Consider the following 24108-nt stretch of genomic DNA (forward strand, 5'->3'; position numbering starts at 1 on the left):
AGAAAAGAAAAGAAAAGGGAAAAAGCATTTCCACAAGGATTTACAGGCCTGCTTTTGGCATGAAATGTCAGAGCACAGAGCAAAAACACAGAGGGCAAGTGTACTGCCAATGGGGGAAGAGTAGCACTCGCCCACCAGTGGGACGGGCTGGATGATCATGTGTTATGCCAGCTTTTACAGGCACTTAGTTGGAGTCCTTATGCTGACCCTTCATAGTCACATCCACCCCTGCCTGTCCCCATACCTGTACACTGGCAACCACTAATCTGCTCTCCATTCCTATGGTTTTGTCATTTCAAGAGTGTTGTATAAGTAGAAACATATAGTACATGACCTTTTGAGACAGGCTTTTTTCCACTAAGCCTTTGGGATCTGCCAACTACACAAGTGTCAATAGTTCCTTTTACTGATAAATAATATCCCACATATCACCTTTTAAGTCCTAGCTTTGCAAGTCACACAATTGCACTTTCATAAAACAGATTTGTGAATTTCCAAGAGAAGGGAACACAAGCCCGTCCACACCTTGATGACAGTAGTATCAATGTCAGTTTGTAAGAAAAGCCGAAGGAGAACTGTTCTGATGATGCTCTACCACATATGATCTACCACAGACAGAGAGTGGCAGGGGTGGCATTTGAACCCAGGCAGTTTGACTCAAGAGTCCTTATTTTTACAGTGTCAACTTGTCAATCTTCCTATCCCAGTGGGAATAAACTTATTGAGAACTTCATTAAGAAATAAGGTATATAAACATGCTAAATATACAGCACTAATTTTTTTTGTGTGAGATGATACAGGGGATTGAAATCAGGGGCACTCAATCACTGAGCCACATCCCCAGCCCTATTTTGCATTTTATTTAGAGACAGGGTCTCTCTGAGTTACTTAGAGCCTCACTTTTGCTAAGGCTGGCTTTGAACTCACAATCCTCTTGCCTCAGCCTCCCAAGCCACTGGGATTACAGATGTGCACCACCATGCCAAGCAAGTACTAATTTTTTAAGTAAAGAATTTGAGGACATAAAGGCTTGGCAAGATCAAAATCCTACATGTTTATTGAGGGCAAATGATAGGAAGAAACAAGTGAGTAGCCTGAAAGTCAAAAAGACAGATACAATTCATTTTCTATTCTACAGAACTTCTGACCTCCAAACTTCCTGCTTACTGGATGTACTCTGTGAATGTCAACCACCTAGGAAGCGCTTCTTCCTCACTAAAATTGGAACCACACTTTTATCCTAGACAACCCAAATGGTCCTATCTTCTGCCAGATGGGTTTTCCAGAAAAATTCTGGAAGCACAACATTTCTACTAAACACAAATAGGTCAGTCCTGCCAACCCCAAGGTCATCACTAGCCAATGGCACATTTGTATGAATTAGAAAAAGACAAGCTTTCTTTGGGCAGATAGAACCAGATATCATGGCCTGGCCTTGGTTGTGCTCACAAGTACTCAACCCAAAATGATTTTTGACAGCTCTGCCACTTACCATTTTTCCCCCATTGATTCCATAAACATTTCAGTGCCTACCATAAGCCAAGAACTTTTCCAGGTGCTAGAAACATTCATACCCCCCACCTCAGGAACTTCAAAGACTTTATGAGAAGCCATGAAGTAAGCAGAGGACATGACATAATGCCATAAATCCATGACAAAGCATGGGAGGCAAAACCTAGACTAGGGGCAGGGAAATGGCTTTTAGGAAAGGCGCCCCAAAGAATGCATCTCCTGAGCTGCATTTTAAGTCCTGGAAAATGGGACTTAGCCCAGGGAATAGAGGTAGCAATGCCAACCAATGATCCTGGGCATGGGCAGCAATCACATAATGGAGGGCTCAGAGCCACAGCTAGCTCTGCAAAGATTTCTGTGTAATGTAGAGAAAATGTTTCCTTTTTCCCACCCCCAAAGAAAATGAAGCTGTATTCATTTTCCAGGGCTGCCATAATAAATTACTGTAAACTTAGTGGATCAAAATACAGGAAAAATTCTGTAAGCCACCAGTCTGAAATTGAGATGTCAGAAGAACTGGTTCCTTCTGGAAGGGCTAGGGGGAGAATCAACTTGCTGTTTCTCTTCTGGCTTCTGGCTTTCCAGGGCTTTGCCTCCTTCTTTACATGAGGAAATATTCAGTGTTTTTCTCTTCCCTGCTGTACTTTTTCTTTTTTTTTTATAAATAGACTTGTCATTGGATTAGGACCACCCTCATGAATCTAGAATGATCTCACTTAGAGGCCCTTTTCATAATTTCATCTATAAAGATCCTTTGACTAAATAAGCCCCATTCACAGGTATCAGAGGATATAATTTGCACTTGAGTTTGGGGAGATTACAATACAACCCACTATAATCCCCTCAGCAGATGAAGCTGCTGGGTTAAACTGGGCCCAGAGCAAGGCAGCACAGCAGGGAACTGAGTCTTTGTCAACAACAGATCTAAACCATTAAGGAAGTATGTGTTCATTAAGGAAGTATGTGATTGGTCATTCTGGAAACTTTGCTCTAACAGCAGTATAGAGAACAAATTGTTTTACAAGGTGACAAAAGATTCTCTACTTGACCAACTTTTATTCAGCTTTCTAAATCTTCTACTAGACCCATATGTGCCCATCCTTGTAAAACGTGGCTTTAGCAAGAACCCTGATAAGTCAATTTAGCAAGAATCCCCCAACCTCAATATGTCTTCCTCCTCAATTTACCATCAGATTCCTCATCCTCCATCTTTCCCTAGGGATTGTCTGATCACACTGGCCTGCCTTCAACAATAATCCTCTTAGGTCAGTTTAGCCACAATCCCCTTACCTCTGAGGTTTCCTTTTAAAAATTTCTCCACTCACTAACCCCAGTCTTCTCTTTGGCTGTAAATTCCCAGTTGCCCATGCTGTATTTGGGGCTGAACCCAATCTTCTCCAATCATTGCTAGACCTGTTTGCAGTGCTCCCTGTATCTGTTGAAGTGGTCCAGGATAAAGTCTTCCTGACCATGCTTTAACAAGTATTGTTGAAAATTTTTAATTTATTTAATAAAGAGTAGGTGCAAGAGGATAAGAGATGACTGAGCCATATTAGGGTCAGCAAGTCCAATGAGGAGACTGTTGCAAAAATAGAAGGAAAGAAGGTCCAAAACTATATTAGTGGCAGTGGGGATGAAAGGAAATGAGAAAGCAAAGCTCCCGAGATTTGGAACTAGATGAGGGAGTTGAGATAGAGCTAGGAATTAAAGAAGATCCCCAAATCTCTAGGCTGGAGCAACTGAGTAAGCTGTGGTGCCACACACTGAAAACACACACACACACACACACACACACACACACACGTAATTTTAGGGGGTGATGATGATTTCAGCTTGGGCTTTGTTTAAAATGAAATGCCTGAGGAAACATCAAAGTGGAGCTTATTCTGAACCCCCATGAAATGGGAGGTCCAGTGTGGGAAATAACCAAATTCCTAGGGTATCATGTTACTATCCTAAGACAGACAAAAATGAAAAATTGGCACTCTTATGCTATGTAAGAGTGAGTTTTCTGTAATCTGACACTTCTAAACCTGCACTTTTACTTGTTGCTCTAGTGTTTATTTATCTTCCATAAGCATTCTGACAGTGTTTTCTCAGAACTGAGAAAAAGCTGCAAAGAAATCTCCACGTTGTCTACACAGAAGAAAAGTGTTTATGCACAAGTAACTCACCAAAACGGTGTCTTTGCAACCATATAGACAAAACAGGGTTTGCTAGCATTTCCTTAAAACCCAGCATGTTTGATCATATCAAATGAAAGCTGAAAGTAGATCCTGAAAGTTTAGGCAAGACTAACTTCAACTATTACCCATGATGTACAGATAAAGAACCAGGGAGACAGGCCACTTGCCTATCTGAAGGTCTCAAGGGAAACAGTGGAAACAAGGAAAATAGTTGGAAACAGTGAAATCTTTTCCACTTAGGGACACTGTTGAGGGCCACAATCAAGTCAAGATGGCGCCTGGCACTTTGCCAGGAGGAGTGGTTTGTGAAGCAATGCCAGCGAGTCATTAAGATGATGATGATTCCTTAATGACTGACTGCTGTATCTAGATGATGTTAATTAAGTTAAGCTGTGTGTAATTAGTTAAGTATATATACCTCTACTGTCCCGTAATAAAGCGGCTCCCGCTGTATCAACCTTCACAAGTTGCTTGTCACCCCCCCCACCGGTTATTTTGCCCAGCCAAATTGCAGCAGGACACTTCTGAGCTGAATAAAGAAGTGGTTGATCTCTCTGACCACCATAGGGTGCTAAAAGGTGGGCCTAGAATAAGAATTTGAGACTGTTATTTCAGGGCTCGTGCTCCTCACTGAGCTGCATCAGTCTCTCTGCAAAAGACAAAGTACTCTTAAACTAACCGACAACTCCCTGCCCCCCTGCCCCCACCCTTTCACCAAGTTAGAACTTGGTCAAGAATGAGACTAATCCCTGTTCAAAGATGGATATAAAAAGACAAATTTAGGGAAATAATGACTATCGCATTTCATCATCTTTCCTACCCCTATGGCTCCTCCCTTCACTTTTCCTCTTCACCCTATCCAGGTCATCATTACCCTAAATACATGTAAGAAGACAAGAACAATGTGGCTCTACTTTGTGTACAACCAGAGATATGAAAAATTGTGCTCTATATGTGTAATATGAATTGTAATACATTCTGTTATCATATATAACAAATCAAAATTTAAAAAAAGAAAAGAAAAAGTCAAATTTAGTCAGTGCAGTGGCACACACCTATAATCCCACTTCCCAGCTGTTCAGAAGGCTGTGCAGGAGAATCCTAAGTGCAAGACCAGACTGGGAAACTGAGTAAGACCCTCCCTATCTCAAAACTGAAAATAAAATGGGAGTTGGGGATATAGCTCACTTTACAGCATCTTGGGTTCAATCTGTAGTGCTGCAAACAGAAACAAAAACAAAAACAAAACAATCAAGTAATAATAAGTTAGAGAATCTTTCATCAGAAACTTAAAGAATGAGAAATGACGAGAAAAAAAAAAAACTGTCACTAACTTCCTTGAATTTTCCCTCAGATTAATCTGCATAGTAGTACTATGTTGTACTGGTTAAAATACTGTGTTCTTTTATTCTAGATTCTGTGATGAAGAGATTTACAGTGGAGTATTTATCGTTTCTTTCTGAATGAAGTTCTTTATAGGATCCCACTCTCAAAAGGGGCCCCGTAAAACACATTATTCAGAATGCAGTATAAATTCTAAGAGAAACTGTGGAGGCCTGAATAGGCTGGGGATACTCTCTACTGTTATGTATAACTAAAAAAGAACAAATAGATTTATTTATTTATTTATTTATTTATTTTAATTGTTGGTTGTTCAAAACATTACATAGTTCTTGATATATCATATTTCACACTTTGATTCAAGTGGGTTATGAACTCCCATTTTTACCCCGTATACAGCTTGCAGAATCACATCAGTTACACTTCCATTGATTTACATATTGACATACTCATGTCTGTTGTATTCTGCTGCCTTTCCTATCCTCTGCTATCCTCCCTCCCTTCCCCTCCCTTCCCCTCCCCTCTTCTCTCTCTACCCCCTCTACTGTAATTCATTCCTCCCCCTTGTATTATTTTTCCCTTTCCCCTCTCTTCCTCTTGTATGTAATTTTGTATAACCCTGAGGGTCTTCTTCCATTTCTATGCAATTTTCCTTCTCTCTCCCTTTCCCTCCCACCTCTCATCCTTGTTTAATGTTGATCTTCTCGTGCTCTTCTTCCCTAGTCTGTTCTTAGTTACTCTCCTTATATCAAAGAAGATATTTGGCATTTGTTTTTTAGGGCTTGGCTGGCTTCACTTAGCATAATCTGCTCTAAAGCCATCCATTTCCTTCCAAATTCTATGATTTTGTCATTTTTTAATGCAGAGTAATACTCCATTGTGTATAAATGCCACATTTATTTTATCCATTCGTCTATTGAAGGGCATCTAGGTTGCTTCCACAGTCTTGCTATTGTGAATTGCATAAATCAAAGGCATTCCTGTATATCAGCGACAAATCCTCTGAAATGGAAATGAGGACAACCACTCCGTTCACAATATCCTCAAAAATAATAAAATACTTGGGAATCAACCTAACAAAAGAGGTGAAAGACTTATACAATGAAAACTACAGAACCCTAAAGAGAGGAAAACTTGACTTTGGCATTAGAAACACACATTTTGAAATAAACAAGTTTCAAAAATCGTCTAATGTGTTCCTATTATTCAACTTGATGCCTAAGGGGAAAAAAACTAATATTTCTCAGTACACAAAATACATACAAACTTTTTATTTATACCTAAATCTACTCTATTTTCTTCTAACTAATAGATAGCCAGTGACTTTAAAAAGCACCAATGTGTCAGTATAATTATCTAAAATCTAAAAAAAAAATTCTTTGTCAACTATAAGAGCATGTTTTAAATGCAAATGGAATATTTTTAGAACTTGTACATCATGATATCCTTTGAAAAGTTCCCATATTTCTTATTCTTCACTGATGAAAATCCCTGGCTCCTCTTACCCTGTCACCACTGTGGGATAAAAGAATTCTAGCTGTGAACTGGTCTTTCTTACAGAATCCATTATAGTTGAAGCTCGTGCATTGCATCCAGCAAGTAACATGTTCATTTCCCCAGAGCATATCACAACTCTTTTGTGTCACTTAATACAAGAGGAAAAAAGAAAAAGAAAGGAAGAAACAAAATAGTTTTGGCAATAAAAATCTGCACCAAGGATCTGGAAGCCAGATCTCACAACAGCATGAAGAATGCTACCTAAAGATAAGTCTTATGCTATGTTCACTAGTTAGAGAATTATGCTTCTGAATTAAAAAAAAACAATCTGGAGTAAATACAAATGCAGAAAAAAATCATAAGTAAATATTAATGTCCCCTCCTATAATGGTTTTAGATAATTTGGGAAAATAAATTGGGAGGTGATCCTGAGAGCAAGGAGTATACTCTTTCAATTACTTTTTTTTCATGTATTTGATTTGGGGGACAATAATATAGTCACACTGCTTGATGAAAATGTCTCAGTGGTCTACTTTGGGAACACACATGAATGATTTCTGATTTGAATGCAAGAGATACTCAAAGCATTGCACACCAGCAACAGGGCTGGTGCCTCCAGGCCTTGGAAGGCCCCTGGCTCTCAAAAAGATGGATTCAACCCAATCCTGAGTCTTTCCACTTTCCAAACTCAGACACATGCTCCTGTCATTGTCCTGCAGCTGACGCGACTTGTTGATCCTGAATCATAGCAACAAGGCTTAGAGATTAACAGGCTTTTCTAGAATGGCAGAAAACTTCTGAATTCAAATGAGAAACAAAAGTGAAATAAGATACTGGCATCAGATAAGCAATACATCCTTTCTCTATTGACATGCTGTGCCCAAATCCAAATATAGAAAAAGGTCTGGTTTTGTAGCATTAGATGGGAGGACTGGTTCTGTCCACTGGTGGTAGACTTTCTCAGTGAGACAGCTCTCTTCAGACAGAAGGATAATTCTAACTCTCTCCCTGGGATGGATATCTGTAATTTTCCCTTGTGACTGTCCTATTTTAAAAATATGATTGTTCTTTATGACTCTTTTAAATTGACCTATTCCTTCTTTGTATATCTTATTACCTTCAATCACACATTGGTTGACTTAGATGTCGTTTTCATATCTTTAAAGTCATGGAGAAATATAACCTGGATTAAAGCACCAGTAGGGGATTCGTAACTTTGAATAATGATCCAAACAATGTTAATTTTGCCCATATCTCAGTAATATCTCTGTGCCTTCCACCTTATTTTTTACACAGCTTCCATTTTTAAACATTCTTTCAGGAATTTTGATAAACATATAAAAGGCAGGCAGGTGATGCATGCCTGTAATTCCTGATGCTTGGGAGGCTGAGGAAAGGATGATTACAAGTTCAAATGATTTAGCAACTTAGCGAGGGAGGCCCTAAGCAACTTAGTGAGACCCTTCCTTAAAATAAAACATAAAAAGGGCTGGGGATGTGGCTCAGTGATTAAGCACCCCTGGGTTCAACCCCTGGTACAAAAAAAAAGCAGTATTCTCAGATTTCTGGACTTCCCATGCTAAGTAGTGATAGAGTTTATTGTCTAGTAAGGGGGACACACATATATCCAGCAAAGTTTACTAATTGCCCATGTGCTCAACAGTGTCCTATGTCTGGCAGATAATAACAGTGGACAAAACCAAGTCCTTAACTTCAGGGTTCAATGTGAATATGCTGGTGGGAAAAATAGTGATATACAAAGCAAGCCAAACCAAAAATTCCAAAATGAAGTGACTGGAAGCACAACAATAAAGATAAACCAATGTAAGTAAATAGGAAATGTTAGGGAAGGTTCTACTAGGTAGGTTAATCACAGAAATGACTAATGGGTAGAATTACTAGAAAGGTAGTATGTGCCTAAATCTAAGAAAAATATTAAAAATTCTATCAAGAACTGTTTGGAGTCAGCCCCCCTAGTCATTCAGCTTGGCTTAGTTGATGTGGTATGGACTGAATTGTATGGTAGCCAAGGCTGAGATCTATTTCAGAGAAATAGAGCCTCCTGTTTCCAGTAGACAGACGGTGTCAATGCCAGCCTACTCCAAACTTATACCAAAATGCTTATAACTCAGAAATAAATGCACATAGACCATTCCAACCATAGCTTTTACCACAGCTACTGGACAGGATTTTTTATTAATTTTCATCAACTAGATATATTTAACATAGAGATACATTGCATAATTTCTAATAAACATTTAATATTTAAGAAACTTGTCATCATAAAAGTTGCATTATTTTCTCCTCTGTTGTCTTCCTCTGATTTAAAAGTACAAAGTATAGAAGAAGGAGGAGGAGGAGGAAGGGGAAGAGAAGCCCCCTTGCTGACCTCTGATAAGATACTGTATTTTTTCCATGTTGGGACACTATTCCCTTTTCTTCCATGTTATTTATCATCAAATAGATACACTAATAATATAGTGGCTCTGTATATTGTACATTAAAATAAGAATAAAGCTTGTAAAGCAGCACTTGTCTTATAATAATTTATGGTAGAATGTTGCATAAGAGGCCTCCAGTTCTTAGTGGTGAACTGTGTAGCTCTCCCCAAAAGAGAGCTATTTACCTTGCTTTTGAACTTGGCAGGACCTCTTGACTTGATTTACCTTTTGACTTGATTTACCAAAAGAATGTGGCAAAATGACCAAATTCTAGCTCTAAGCCCAGTATTCAAGGTCCTGTACTTCTGCTTCCTTTTGGAACCTTGCTTCCACTATGAGAATGAGCCCCAGCTACCATGGTGGCTAATGAGACCACACACACACACACACACACACATACACAAAAAAAAAAAAAAAAAAAAAAAACTCATGGATTTGAACTCAGGTTTCAATCAGCCAACAGACTACCTGCTTTGAATTGATCCTATAAAAGGGCATGAGCAGACTCTGGAGCTGGTTTTGCCTGGTAAGATACTTCACATCAGGAGATTAAACATTTGGGTTATAAACACATGTAATGGGAGATTACTTTTGTTAACATTCTGCTGGTTTGTAGTAGAAATGGAAAAAAAAATCAGCCCCCAGTTAACATATAAAGTCAATATCTACTGGACACTGGGTTGAAAAAACATCTACACACATAAAGGATTTCTCCAGGTTTTGAAGGTCTGTTTTGTTGTTGAGCAGTAGGCTTGCAGGACCTGTTTTGCAGTAAGCCCCGTGTCCCTTTTCTTCATAAAAGCAGTAGGTGGTACTTGGACAATTTGTTGCTTGGATATGATTACACAAGTCTTATTCTCAAATATGTCTTTCAGAAAAAAAAAACATTTAAAAGCAACCCTGTTAGAGTTGTCAGTGGGTAAACTCAAGAGCAATAGAAATGGTCTCTTGTTTGTTAATTATACTTCAGTAAAAGAGCTCACCTTCTTACAGATAAATAATTAGAAAAAGAAATTTACCTGCATGACGCCAATAAAAAATAGAATGAGGAAAAGAGACCATAAAGCTTAGCACCTTAAGAAGAAGTGGTTTATAGAGAGTCCAGACTGTAATGGGCTTCTTCAGTTATATTTTTTTTCTTCTCTGCATTTTTAGTATGAACCATTTTGAGAATCAAAAATGAATTTTAAAGTAAATATCTACAAATGCTTTTTTTTACCAGGCAAGTTTCTGAGTTATGGGTTGGAGAAACCACTTCTTGATTACCTATGTATACAGTATATATTGATTGGCCTTTGACTGGGTCACTGAAGTGAGAGGGGCCTTGAGAATAGGCCTTGATAAAGAGCAGAAAACAGGAAGCATCTGTGTCTCTGGCCAAGGTCAAGCATGCTCATCCTCATCAGCTATGGCTACTGGTCCCACAGAGGCTGTGCCACTGGACTCACCTTAGACATAACCCCTAAGCTTTATGATCCTAAAGTAGTATATATATTCTGTCATATTTGCATTATTGCTCAAATTCAATATGTCAAAAAGAAACTCCATTTGCTTGAGCATAATTTACATGCCCACAGCTGCACATCTGTGAGGGGGAGAAAATATACATGATCCTTTGGTGCTTCTCAGGTATGAAGTGAGGTTGAGGGTTGCTGGGTCTTTCCTCCCATCAAACCCCTCCTAATGAAGAAGTTCCCCAAAATGGGAAGGGGGTTTAGATACCAGCAACCAAAAAAAAAATGTTTTTCTCTGAAGTAATATTCTCATCATGGTACACAACTACATTTGTGAAATTTTATGTAATAGCATCGGAGAATCTCATCTTAAAAAAATAACCATAATGATTCTATGATTCTGTAATCAAAAATAGTACCAGTTTATCATCTATAACTACACACACAATAATGCATATGATCTAATAGCAGTGGCCCCTTGCAGATATATTTCTAAGAAACCATTAACTCTGAATGTCAGAATTTGTTTTTAACATTAATTTAATTCAGATCCCAGTGGTCATGATGACATTCAAGACAAAAAAAAATTGCTCTTTGCTGTGGATGAACACAATGTGCACTTCTGTCTGGCGGAGTGAGTTTTATCAAGAAGGGCAGCCAAAGGAATTGCAAATCTTTTGTTTCTCTTTCTCTGAAAGGAGCTAAGGCAAATCATTTAATACATAATGCCAAGCAATGCTGAGAAATAGTCTTCCTCACTCCTGAAGATATTTAAAAGCTGCTGAAGCTCGGCCTCTGAATGTCAGTAATAGGACTTATTCCCAGATAAAAATACATAACCTGCACTTAATCCAAAGGGAAAGGAGTTTCTTAATCTTTTTTTTTCCAAATAGATTTAGCCTGTGTCAGCACTTTTCACATTTTCAGTTCTCATCTCCAATTCTGGTCTTTAGGTATTTGGTTTTTGTGAGAGGTAATAGGTAGTGACATCCATGAAACAAAGTATTTATAAGAAGGAATTAGGGAGCTTTGTGCAATTCTTTTCTTCTGGCCACTAGAAAGAATACTCCTTACTGAATAGAGTGACCAGGAAATTAAAATCCAGAACTAATCCACAGACCTCATTCTGTCTATTACATTTATCCTGTGCCCCACCCCATCCCCTGCACTCTGCCTTTAGACAGCAATGGCTCCAAGTTGAACCATCTAAGTATATCTCAACTAGAAAAACTTTACTAGTTTGTTTTCTCAGCTTCTCTGTACACTCTTTATCCCTTCTGGAAATGACAATTGGGAAGTAGGATAGTCAGGTAGAGAAAGAAAGTAGAAACCTAGGTTAAGTTAGAGCACACACCAAGGATAAAACCCTAAGGGTCTGGGATAGGAAAAGCAGGCGAACTGGAGCTCGGAACAGTCTACTGTAGGGTAAAGAGTGTGGGCTTGAGTTAGGTGTCTGGGTCTCAAACCCCAGCTCCATTCTGTAGAATGTCACCAGAGGCAAAATTCTAAACCCTTTTGTACCTGGGTTTCTTTACCTGTATGTGAAAATGGGGATGCATTTAAAATGCATAGCACAGCACATGAGACACAAGAGACTCTCTATACATCTGCACTGTTTATACATTTTTCTCTACTTCTAGCTATAGATAGAGACAAGTGGCTTTCCTTATTTACCACTAAAAGCACATCAACAATTCTAGAATTGTCTCCCACAAAAGGATATGTGTAAAAGCTACCATTAACTCCCATTCTAATGACTTTAGAAAAGAAGAAATATTTCCAGTATTGCAAAGTGAGTTCAAGTATCAAGCTGGTAAACTGTCAATATGTGCTCATAATTGCATGCTAACAGTAAATGCAAATGATGTTATTATATTAATAGCATACAAAATCCTGAAAGTAACTAGGATTCTGATAGCAGCTGCAAGTGACATCAGCCCTCTTCATTGTGTCTTGGATTTGGAAGTGATAATTCTCGATTGTTTTGCAATTGTGTGCTAAATGTGATTTTTTCATATCAAACAGATTATTTTGATGTAAAAATGCTGGTCATTGGAACATAGCAGAAAATCTATATAAAACTAATGCTAAGTAGGAAAATAAGGGAATCATAATCTTATATGTACTTTCAATCAACTGAGCTGAGGCCTTCTATATGGACAAATTTCTATATACAGGTGCTCACTCAAGTAGGGTCCCTGTTTGGATGAAATAAAAGGCATCTCAAGAATTGGGCTGACACTGAGATCCTGATACAGTCTTTTGCCCCCAGAGCTACTCATCTAGAGGGCCCTCGACCTGTGTACTCCCCACTGCTCAGATGTTGACATCACCATCTTTCTCCTGTGCTCGCCTCCCCTCCAGCTGAGCAGCCAATCCTGTTGGCTTTACCTTCAGAAGATAAACTCAGAGCTCCCTTTACCAACCAGTCTAGGGAAAACAGCCTTCATCTGTTGCTACATTGTTACAGTAATGACAGCAATGTTGGCAAAAGGTGACAGTGCAGTAGGTACCAGGCACTAGTCTGTGTATTTCATAGATAACAATTTATTTTGCTTTCACAACCCTGAGGGAGAGGTATGATCATCTTCAATTCGAAGATGAAGAAACTAAAGCGTGTGTGTGTTGGTGGCGGGTAATTTGCCTGAAAATGGCAGGGCTGTTCTCGAAGCTTCTACAACTGTCCAACTAGACACCCCAGTCTACTTCCAGCACAACAGACGGTGGCCATTTCAATCCCATCAAGTCAGCCCTTCACTTATCTTCCAGCACCTTCCCATATCAGGAAGCCCACCCTACTCCTCATAACCTCACCTCTTACTTTCCTCACCAGGTTCACTAGGTGCTGAGCCGCATCACTGGCCCCCTCTTTCTTCTGGGCCACTCTAGCATGCTTTGCCTCAGGTCCACGGAGTTCCCTTCTTCGTTTCCTCCCTGTCATTCTCCAGGTCTTTAGTCAAAAAACATCTCATTGAACTCTGCCCTGGCCATTCTATTTAAATTTGTACCTTTCTTCACTACAAAATTGCCAGTCCACATTTCCTGATTCTTTTTCTCTTTGGCAATTGCCCTCTTGTTCTGACATGTTATCTATGCCACTCCTTTGTCTTATTTAATGTTCATCTTGCCCTACCAGCTACAGATACCCACCCTTTCTTTCTTTGTTGCAATATCCACTCAGCCTAGAACAGGGTCTGGTACATAGTACATGTCTTTGATTTCTATAGCAAACTGATTTTGCTGTATAAAAAGACTGACAACTGGGGTTTCATCCAAAGCAATTTAGAGCTTCACGCCCCAGGCCTGAGCCATGTAATATATAAATTGGACGTTCAGCTCTAACTAATCAGGAAGTGACGCATTTGCCTTCATCTTCTCCCAGGAGGGCTCTGAAAGCTAGCCTGTTGAAATTCCAGATTTATGTTTTTGTTATTTTCCGCTAGAATCCATATCTTTGGGTGCTTTAGCTGTGCTGAAATTATTTAAGCTTTCTCTTTCCTGCCCAGGAAGTGGTTTCTACTAATGTGATTTTCTTTAGAATAAACACAAATTAAAATTGTACATAACATTTGAGTGTTGGTTTTCATTTTCAAAGGCTAATAATTAAATTTCCTTTGTTTTATAAGGTTACAGCCTCAGTGTGTGAGAAAAGTACCTGGTGGTTATTGAATTTATTGCTTGTTATTACTGAGAAATCTCTTACATTCAGATGACATAACAGATCTACAGAGCAAACCAAAGTAAACTAAGACTTATCCTGCTTCTGTCTAAAAATCTCCACACACCATTTAAAATTTAGACTTTTAGCTTAGACTTTCCTTATTTGTTTATGTCATATTCATAAAAACACTCAGAAAGATCAGCTATTTTACTTCTAATGGACTTTTGAAGTGAAATTAAACTAAGCCACACCATCATGTCCCAAAGTCTACAGATGTATTAATTTACTGGAGATATTGTGGAGGCTCATTTCTCAACTATTAAAGTGTTTGGGTGCAGACAGCTTTGCATTCAACTTGCTTCCATGTGCATTTAACATCATATTAAGTGAAGAAATTCAACTGTTATTTTGAGAGAGTTTATTTGACTACTTCCAGTCTAACAAATGAAATGCTAAGTAAATAAATAAATTGCCAAATAGACCTTTAAAAAGCTGTTGCATTTAATTCTTTATGTAAACTATTTCTATCCATCAAAATTTTCATTTCCATGAGAAGAGAATATTCCAAATCTCATCATAATTATGGTATTACCTGAATGGAAAATACTTTAAAAAATTATTCTACTTTTATGAAAGCTTTAAAGTTCTTCAGAAAATATATTTAGAAATTATTGCCTCAGTACAAATCATGAGAGGAAAAGTAAGAAATTGAGATCAAACCTAGATATCAAAGACATGAAACACCAATAAATTGGTTTAACGGCTATTTTTTTCTCCCATCTAAGCTACCAGGTCTAGTTAGATAAATAAAACAAAGAACAGTGCCAATGTATTGGTTTAGTATAGTAGAGTATGTAATAAACAAGAATATAGGCTTTGGTTTTACTATAAGTTTAGTTGATCAACACAGGATTTTTAGTGATTTAATTTTAATTGCCATTTTATAATATTTAAAATTTTCAACTGTTCAATGTGATCAAAATATGTCCACATCCTCACAGACAAGCAATGGATGTAGGCACTGGGTATAGTGTCTCAAATTTATTTTAAAACTTTACATTTGTTCCATTCCTGGGTTTAGGAGTGACATTACCCGGTGGAATTGGAGTGTATTTTCATTGGAAAATAGGTAACTTTAGTCATTTCACCATCTCACAAAACCGTCAAGCTGTACTTGAAGCAAGTTTGCCAGCTCCAAGGTGTTGATCTCCAGTGCTCTGATATTCAGTATCTTGAAGAGAAGGATCCAGAATAAAGCAGTAGAAGCAAGAAAGGAAGAAGATGAAGATCCAAGAGGTTGTTAAATGGGCCCTCTGAGTCAGGAAGACCCTGTGAGAGAAACAAAAGCAGTCACGCCAAGGGAAGGGAGATTCATCACAAGTACTCCAAGTGCTACTGGGTGAACCAGATACTGGATCCATGAAGCAGAATGGTGGCAGGGGCCAAGGTAACAGCACTGCCCCACCCTCCCCTTCCCCAGCCCAAGGGAAATGATTAGCTCTTGCCTTTGCTTCAATCTGCAGACAGATGTTTCATTTGACCATAGACAAATGAGCCTCCCAATGCAAAGCCACACAGAGCCCAGCTCCAGAGCGCCCCCTAGAGAGCCAGGCTCTGTACCTCATGTGCAAACTTCCAAGAGAGGGACACTGAGTAGCAGCAGGGCACGTAGGGAGTTCTTGTTTGTAAATTTCATGTTTATTTTAACATTTTAATCATAGTTTGTAATGATATCTCATTGTGGATTTAATTTTTATTTCTTTAAAGGCTAATTACATTGAACATCTTTTCACATGCCTGTTTGTATAAGCAACAACTATTCTGCTCATATCTTTTGCTTGGTTTCTAATTGAAGTTTCAGTGCTAAATTTTGAGGATATTTTTTAAAAAATATTCTTTATGTAGTGCTGTTTTGAATTAAATGTTTATTTGACCCAAAAGTCATATGTTAAAGATTAATGTGGTTATATTTGGAAGGTGAGGCCTGAGAATAGACTGCATTATTGCCCTTGTGAGAAGAGACAAAGAGAATCTGCTCTAGTGAGCTCATTCTCCTACCTGATATGCTTTCTCTCTCTCTCCTCCTCTCTCCCCTCACTCTTTCCCTCTCCCCCTCTCTTCCTCTCTCTCCTTATCTTCCTCTCTCCTTCTCTCATGCACACAAAGGAATGGCCATGTGAGGCCCCAGTGAGAAGAGTAGACTCATAAAAGGTGTTGGAAGTCATCTCAGCTCCAAAGACTAACTTCCCCCAAGAAGAACTGTCCAATGGTGAGCCCTGCTGGCTCACATAATCCTGCCACATGATTCTTACCCACCAATCAGACTAGCCCTGCTGGCTCACCTGATCCTTACCCATCAAACTGACTAGCCCTGCTGGCTCACCTGATCCTTACCCACCAATCAAAAAGCACCCCATGCCAACTGTCAAACCACCCCTGGCTCTATAACATGCAGAGATATTCCTCAATAAACAGGCATTTTCTCTGATGGCAAGCCTTGATCATTCTTTCAAAAGGAATCAGAAATATCTCTGCCTTTTCCATTTTCTGAAGGAGATTGTGTATAATTTGTGTTAAATCTATTTAAAATGTTAGGTTGAATTCCCCACTGATACTACAATGGCTTGAAAATTTCTTTTACTTGAGTTTTAAAATTATGAATTAAATGTCCTTAATAATTATAGGACAATTTAAGTGATCTATTTCCTGTTGGATGAGTTGTCATGGTCTCTGTCATGTAAGGAAAGGCTCCATTTCATCTAAGCTGTGAAGTCCGCCTGTTGCGGCAGCATACCTGCCTTCCCAATGGCTGTGAGGTCTGCAGCTACCCTTTACATCCTGGATACAGGAGATTGCTATCTTTACTTTTTATTTTTGTTAGTTATACTAGAGATTTAGCAATGATTTATTTTTCCCCAGGGTAGTTTGTATTAAAGAATCAGAATTTGATTAATTATATTTGTTATCTTCTTTTTTAAAAATTTTAATACCTGCTCTTTATTATCTCTTTCCTTTTTCTAGCTTCTGGTTTATTTTTATCTTCTTTTTCAAGTTTTTTTTTTAAACTAGATATTTAGAACGTTAATTGGAGCTTTATTTTTCTCTTCCAATGATGGCACTTTAGTTCCACAAGTTTCCCTCTCAGAGATGCATTAGTTGCAGCCCACATATTTTGACATATTGTATTTTTATTTCTACTCAGTTCTATGTAATTTTTTTCTCCTATGAGTCCTATTTGATCAATGGATATTTAGAAGTATCTTGTTTGATTTTAAATTGTTTGAATTTAGCTGATTGTGTCCTTCTGGTGGGGTTTCACAGGTCTGAAAGTTCCAAGGATTTTCTGAAAATTGACATTTAAATCTCCAGGCTTGATTAGATTCAAATTCAATTGTGTGTATACATGGTGTGTTTTTTTCTCTCATGTGTGTGTGTGTGTGTGTGTGTGTGTGTGTGTGTGCAAGATTAAGTCACATTTAGAAGAACACATCTGGCTGCTTCTTACTGATTCTTGCCTAAATCCATTAATTTCTCAGGTTTTGTAAAATAATGGTATTCTAATTCCATCATTCTTTTTCATTGATTAACCAAAACATTCCTAAAGAGAATTTTTCGTCATTAACTATTTGGTTATCTTAGATAGTCTAAAAGAGATCTTTCTCTTTTTTTCCCCAAAACATTCCATTTTGTGGATACACTGTAAATTATCTAACAAGTTTTCCATTAATGAACATATGTATATCTCCACTCATTTTTTATCAACAGTAATTCTGCCTTGAATAGCCTTCTCTGAACCACTTTTCTGTTTTCATTCTTGGTTCTGGCTTGGGGTTGTGGAAGTGTTTTCCAGGGCAAATATTAGTACATGGTGAACTTCTGGATATAGCCCAGCTCCTCTGATTGAGACAGGCCATTGTGCATTTCAGGGAGGACCATTCTAGGGGAAGATTCCTGGGAAAGACGTAGTTTGGACACAAGTGATAGAGAAATGGAGAAGAAAGGGAAGGAGGAGTGATGAGAGGGAAAACTGGAGGAGTTCAAAAATGGCCCTCAAGAGGAAGATTTACCCCAATAATTTTCAAAAGAATAAGGAATTTCTAGGAAGGTATATTTAAAAAATAGTGCAACAAAAGGAAATAGAAATTTAACAGAAGACTGATTGTAACTATTATCCAAACACAGGCTTAATGGGCAAACTTTCATGAAAGGCTTTTTGCACTTGTTCTGCCCTCTTAGATCAATCCCTGCAGGCAGAAGGAGAATCTTCAAAGAACAGCGGGTAAGTGATTTGCTAAAAATCCTGCAGATAATTGATTAATTGTACTGGCCTTTAACTACTAAAATGGAAGTGATTTTTCAGAGTAGCATGTGAGCGTATTTCCATTTATTTATTTTAAATAAAATGCTGGGATTTGCCATTGAAGCTCTGGGAGAAGTTTGACATGGTGGGTTGTTCCCTTGCACTACCTGTAGACGGCACAAGGAATGTCCCAAGTTCATTGTCAAGTAAAAGAAACCCCCTTTTTAGGCACTGACAAGTAAAATACATACTCCTCCTCAGATCAGCAGTACAGAATCATAATTATATTAGTAAAACGCAGTTCACCTCAATGATTTCTATTATCAGTCTCCAGTTGCTGAATAAAAAGCAAAATATTAAGAAGCTGGAAACATATTCTGCCTAGATCATTATGATTTTTCTCCCTTTACTTTATGTACAGATTGCTTACTACCATGGTGTTTATCTGAGAACAAAGAGTATAATTTCAATACACATAATAATTTTCTGTGCTGCTAAAACAACTTCCTACAAAAATCCACACTTTAGAACAATCCCTGTTTATTATCTTCAAGTTCTGTTGTTCAGAAGTCCAGTGAGTTTGGCTGGATCTCTGCTGATGATGCTTCAGCCCCAAGTGAAGAGTTCTGGAGGTCGTGGGGGAGGGTTCAGGTCTGCACCCACTCAGGCTGTTGGCAGGATCCATGCCTGGTGACCTGAGCTACCTTGTCCTTGCTGGCTGGGGGCAGAGGCAGTTCTCAGCTGTGCCATCCCCCCACTCGAGACCCCCCTTTCTCCATCTTCAACCCCCTCCAAAATGGGTGCCATTCTCTTACTCTGGATCTCTTTGCCTTATCCCTTCTACTCTCCTCTCGTATCTCCGACTCCAGCCTGAGAAATTTTTCTGCTTTTAAGGATTCAATGCCTTTAATGACTCCAGGTTACACTGGACTTAACAGGGTAATTCAGGAGACTAGTCCTCATGTGTTAAGGTCTAATTCTATGAAGCCCCTTCCTGGAGATACAGAAGTTCCATGTTTGAGTGAACAACCAGGAGATGAAAACCTTGGGTGGTCTTTAAGCTAAGCACGCCATGTTCCAAACTTTTCCTTCAGTTTTTCTTCTTCAATTACTAGGAATGTCAGGGTCTAGAATAGGACTCATTCATTGTCTGTGGTCAAAATAACTAAGCAACTCACTCAACCATCAAATATTGATTGAAGTACCCACTGGACGCACAGCTCTAGATAGTGTCCTCACAAAGTCTAAGAACAACAAAGGTGCCTCACTTTAGGAACTTGATTATTAACAGTGAGACTTACATGAGAAAACAAATAAAAAACCAAGTGGGAAGATAGAGTGAGAAATGATGCCAGCTGGTGAGACATGCAGGGCACCCACCTCCTCCTTTACATGACGTGGTGTGAAAAGCTCCTTGGATAACACGAAGAAGAATAGAGACCTGGTCTGGGGAGGCCATGCACACCTGTAGTCCCTGCTATTCGGGAGGCTGAGGCAGGACAATGATTTGAGTCTAGAAGTTCAAGGTCAGCCTGGGCAACATGGTGATAACCTGTCTCAAAAAATAATGTGGGTACTGGGACGTCCTTTAGTGATAGAGCTGCTTAGCATATAGAAGGCACTGGGTTCAATCCCTGGCCCCAAACAGAACAATGCAAAAGAACAGAGACCTGAAAGAGTGAATAAAGAACCACATGGAATCAAGGGACATGGGCTTTTTAGAATGAGCAAAAAGCAAAATTCAAGTCCCTAGACAGGAAGGCCCCTGGGCTGGGGGTGGGGGCAGGACAAAGCCCATGGGGAGAGCAAGGGTGAAAGCGAGAAATAACGTCCGAAATGTCCTGGGCACAGAAGCAGGAGTACAGCATGGGAAACTTTTCAGTGCTATAAATAAGGTCCACCATGTACTGGACATTTGCTGTTAACAGACATGCTTTTCAATTAACTGAAGCTGAGGAAAATAAAACTCCCATTGCTCAACTACAGCGTGCCTTCAGCAAGCACCCATGGCATGTCTATGCACAGATCCAGGCACAAACCACACTTTGATATCTACCCTACCATTTATAACATTCTGTAATTACATATTCCCCAATCGCTTAGTGGAAAACTAACCAGAAAGCTCATTTCTCTTACAAATATTCAGTTTATAATTTTCTTATGGTCCTGAATCTCTCCTGTTTAATAAATATTGGATGGATAATTGAATGATAAGTGAATAAGAGGGATGAATGGATGAAGAAAAGAAAGAATAAATAATAAATTTAAAGGAGGATATCACTTATGCAAAGTTATGAGACCCAGTGAAATAAGTTCTGTACAATAGCATCAAACAGGGAGAATGAAAACGTAGCCTCGTGGCTCTAGGCAACCATGCAGTGATAAGGTCATAATGACCAGGTCTCAAGGTTGTCCAATTAATGATATTAATTAATTGGGTACTAATTAATTAAGTCATTAATTAATGATATCCCAAGGTGAATCCCCATCTCTTGTTCTAGATTAGCTGGTTAAAAAAAACATGATTTTTAGCTTTCAATGGGTTATATAAAACAGCTGATGTGATTCCTGTATAACTTCAAATCTTGTATTTACTAGCATCCTAGGCCATCATTAATTTTAATATAAAAGTAAAGAGTTTCTAAGTCACAAAGCTGCCAAACTTTGGAATTTGATTCTCTAAAGACTCAGTCTTCTTATCTATTCAATGGAGATAATAATACTGCTTACATCCTAGGATACTGTGAGGTTTAGATTAACTGATGTACCATGTCAGCCTTCGACTTCACAGATGCTTAGCATAGGGCTTGGCCTGTGTCAGAATTTGTGTAGACCAGTGGCTATGCTCACTGACAGAGTTAAAAGGATTAAAACATAAAAATCAGAATTGTTCCAAGCATCCCTACATTTATAGTTTCACATTCACCACTGTGATTTTGTTTCAGTAGAATCTGCAATGGTTACATAAAATATATATAAATATAGAAAAACTTTTGTTGGCTTTCTCAAGTATTAAAAATAACTTTTGCTCAAAAATGTCTCCTAGAGATATAGATTCACTCACCTGTGTTTATGAAAACTTTTTTTGCATGTATGTTTATTGGGTTATGGTTTACAATTACAAAATCCTGAAGATAGTTTAAATATTCTCCAATAGAAGAATGACATGAGTTATTGAATATTCCTGGCTTGTCTTTTTTTATTGATTTTATTATTTTTTTAAATACACGACAACAGTGGAATGCATTACAATCCTTATTACACATATGAAGCACAATTTTTCATATCTCTGTAAATAAAGTATGTTCGTCAATTTATGCCATTATACATGTACTTGTTTTTTTATTAAAATTCTTAATACACATAAAACACTAAGAATAATGAGGTAAAGAAATGTGAAGACAATGGAACATTACTCAGCATTAAAAGAGAATAAAATCATGGCATTTGCAGGTAAATGGATGATGTTGGAGAATACAATGCTAAGTGAAGTAAGGGGCCAAATGTTTTCTTTGATATGAGGATGCTGACTCATAATGGGGCTGGGGGGCATAGGAAGAGTGCAGGAACTTTAGATAGGGCAAAGGGGAAGGAGGTAAAAGGAGGGAACAAGGGGTACGATGGTGGAATGAGTTAGACATCATTACCCTAAGTACATGTATAAGACACGAATGGTGTGAAAATACTTTGTGTATAATCAGTGACTGGAAAAATTGTGCTCTATATGTGTAATGTGAAATGAATTGCATTCTGCCATCATGTATAACAAATTCGAATAAATATTTGAAATGCAAAAAAAGAAAAAAATTAAAAAAATAAGGGCTGGGGATGTGGCTCAGTGTTTAAGTACCGCAGGGTTTAACCTTCCATACCAAAAAAAAAAAAAAAAAAAAAAAAGAATAAAAGAACTGATGAAGAAAGGAGGCCTAAAGAAAGTAAGTGCTAGGTCCAAAGTTGTGGACTCAGATTGGAATGTACCCACTCTCACTAGATTGAGGCCCTTGCCATTCTGATGGTATGTTCAGTCTGGTCATTGATCATATGTTTTACATTATTTACTCCCCTTTATTTTGATTTTAAAATTACTGTCTGTCCATTTTTTTGACTGTATGTGAAGTGATTTTTGTCTATGATCTGTCCTGCTCATAATACCTTGTAGTTCTTGCTGGATAGAGTCCCTTAATCCCAGATTCTTTTAGGAGATATTTTCTATTACCTGAAACCAACATGTATTTGAGTCAAAGACTTGAGGGTTTGCTACTGGTAATTAAGTTTGAGGAAATTATCTCATGGTTTTGTCATAGAAAAATGCAAATGATCTTTACCATGTAGAGAAGATGTAAAGATCAAATTAAGCATTAAATGCAGTGGGTTGGACATATAATATGTCATGGCTAAATAGTAATTGTCATGACCATGCTGTCATTAACATAGACCAAGTATGTTAGTATCTTTCTATGATGTTAGAATTTATTCAATAACAATAAACTCATAGGCTATAACACTTTTAAAAATGTGAAGATATTAAATGAAGTCTAATCTCCTTGAAATTGAAGCACATGAAAATTTATTCCTGTTTGTGTTAAGACTCATGATGCACACATACTTAACTTTATGTATGCTATGGAGAGAATGTGGCAATAATAACTTGCTTTGAGAACAGGACCAAGGATTTGAAGACTAGACTGAAAATCAAACAAACAAGCAAACAAAAGACAATAGAATATTTTACTATACATATACACTGTTGGGCATTTAAAAATATTTATAGTACTCATTTAATTAATAATTACTCCACAAATCAGGTAAAACATTAAAGCTGTTAAAAAATCAGATAAAAAGTTGTTTTTTCAATAGTTTCATTTTTATTTCAATTTTGGTTGACTCTAGGGCAACATTAATCTATGAATATAAAGGTAGTGCACTATAGAAACAACTCCTGTTTTATTTCCAACATAATAATATTGGAACTGCAGACAAACCTGGGATCATTTGAATTTGCTTGCCCAGACACTAAAATTGTTAGGAAATGCCTTACAGAAGTTAGTCCGACAATTTTAACTCTTCAGAGAGACTGAGAGTGAAGCAGTTTATTTAGGGATTCACTAGCCTTATTGGCTTTCTGTGGGTGATTTTAATTTAGAGGGATTCTTACAAGAGGAAAGATTGCAAACCCCATTTATCAAAGATCAGCAGTGATTAATGGCTGGGAGGCAACTTAGTGGGGAAGAGAGTAACCAGTCCTTGGACACCAAAACATCCAATGGAAATTGAACTTACATGCAGGGTAAAATTCTATTATCTTAAGATATTGTTTATTCAACTAGTTAAACAAGAATAACCAAAGAATCCCTAATATTACTGGCACAAGTCATAAAACTTCAGTACAAATACAGGTGAGACATGGATCCCATTGAAATATACACAATAGAGATTTGCTTTTGAGTTATATTATCTTTTATAATATAAATATATTTATATATTTAATATAAACAACTCTTTTATGATACACTTTATAAAAAAATAAAGCCTTTTAAGCCATTTAAAATTGACTGTATTACCCAAAACTCAACTGAATTATTGCCACAAGTAAACTTCTGAAATTTTTTTCCATGCTATAGGGATCAAATCCAGGGGTGTTCTACATTGAGTGACATCCCCATCCATTTTTATTTTATTTGGAGACACAGTCTCCTAAAGTTGCAAAGTTGGCCTT

The 24108-nt window shown here is 37.9% G+C and overlaps 1 long non-coding RNA gene across 3 annotated transcripts in view; it reads right to left on the reverse strand.

The window, feature by feature from the left end:
* LOC144374326 (uncharacterized) overlaps positions 1-24108 on the reverse strand; it is a 60552-nt gene that overhangs the window by 13030 nt on the left and 23414 nt on the right. The window contains exon 3 of one of the 3 annotated variants that reach the window (XR_013433770.1): positions 15121-15421. The exons of the other annotated variants lie outside the window; for them this stretch is intronic. This is a non-coding gene — a long non-coding RNA (uncharacterized LOC144374326). Of the gene's footprint in view, positions 1-15120; positions 15422-24108 lie in introns of those variants that run through there. 3 annotated transcript variants of the gene reach the window in all.

The sequence above is a fragment of the Ictidomys tridecemlineatus genome, unplaced genomic scaffold (genome assembly GCF_052094955.1).
Source record: "Ictidomys tridecemlineatus isolate mIctTri1 unplaced genomic scaffold, mIctTri1.hap1 Scaffold_64, whole genome shotgun sequence".
Classification (NCBI taxonomy): domain Eukaryota; kingdom Metazoa; phylum Chordata; class Mammalia; order Rodentia; family Sciuridae; genus Ictidomys; species Ictidomys tridecemlineatus.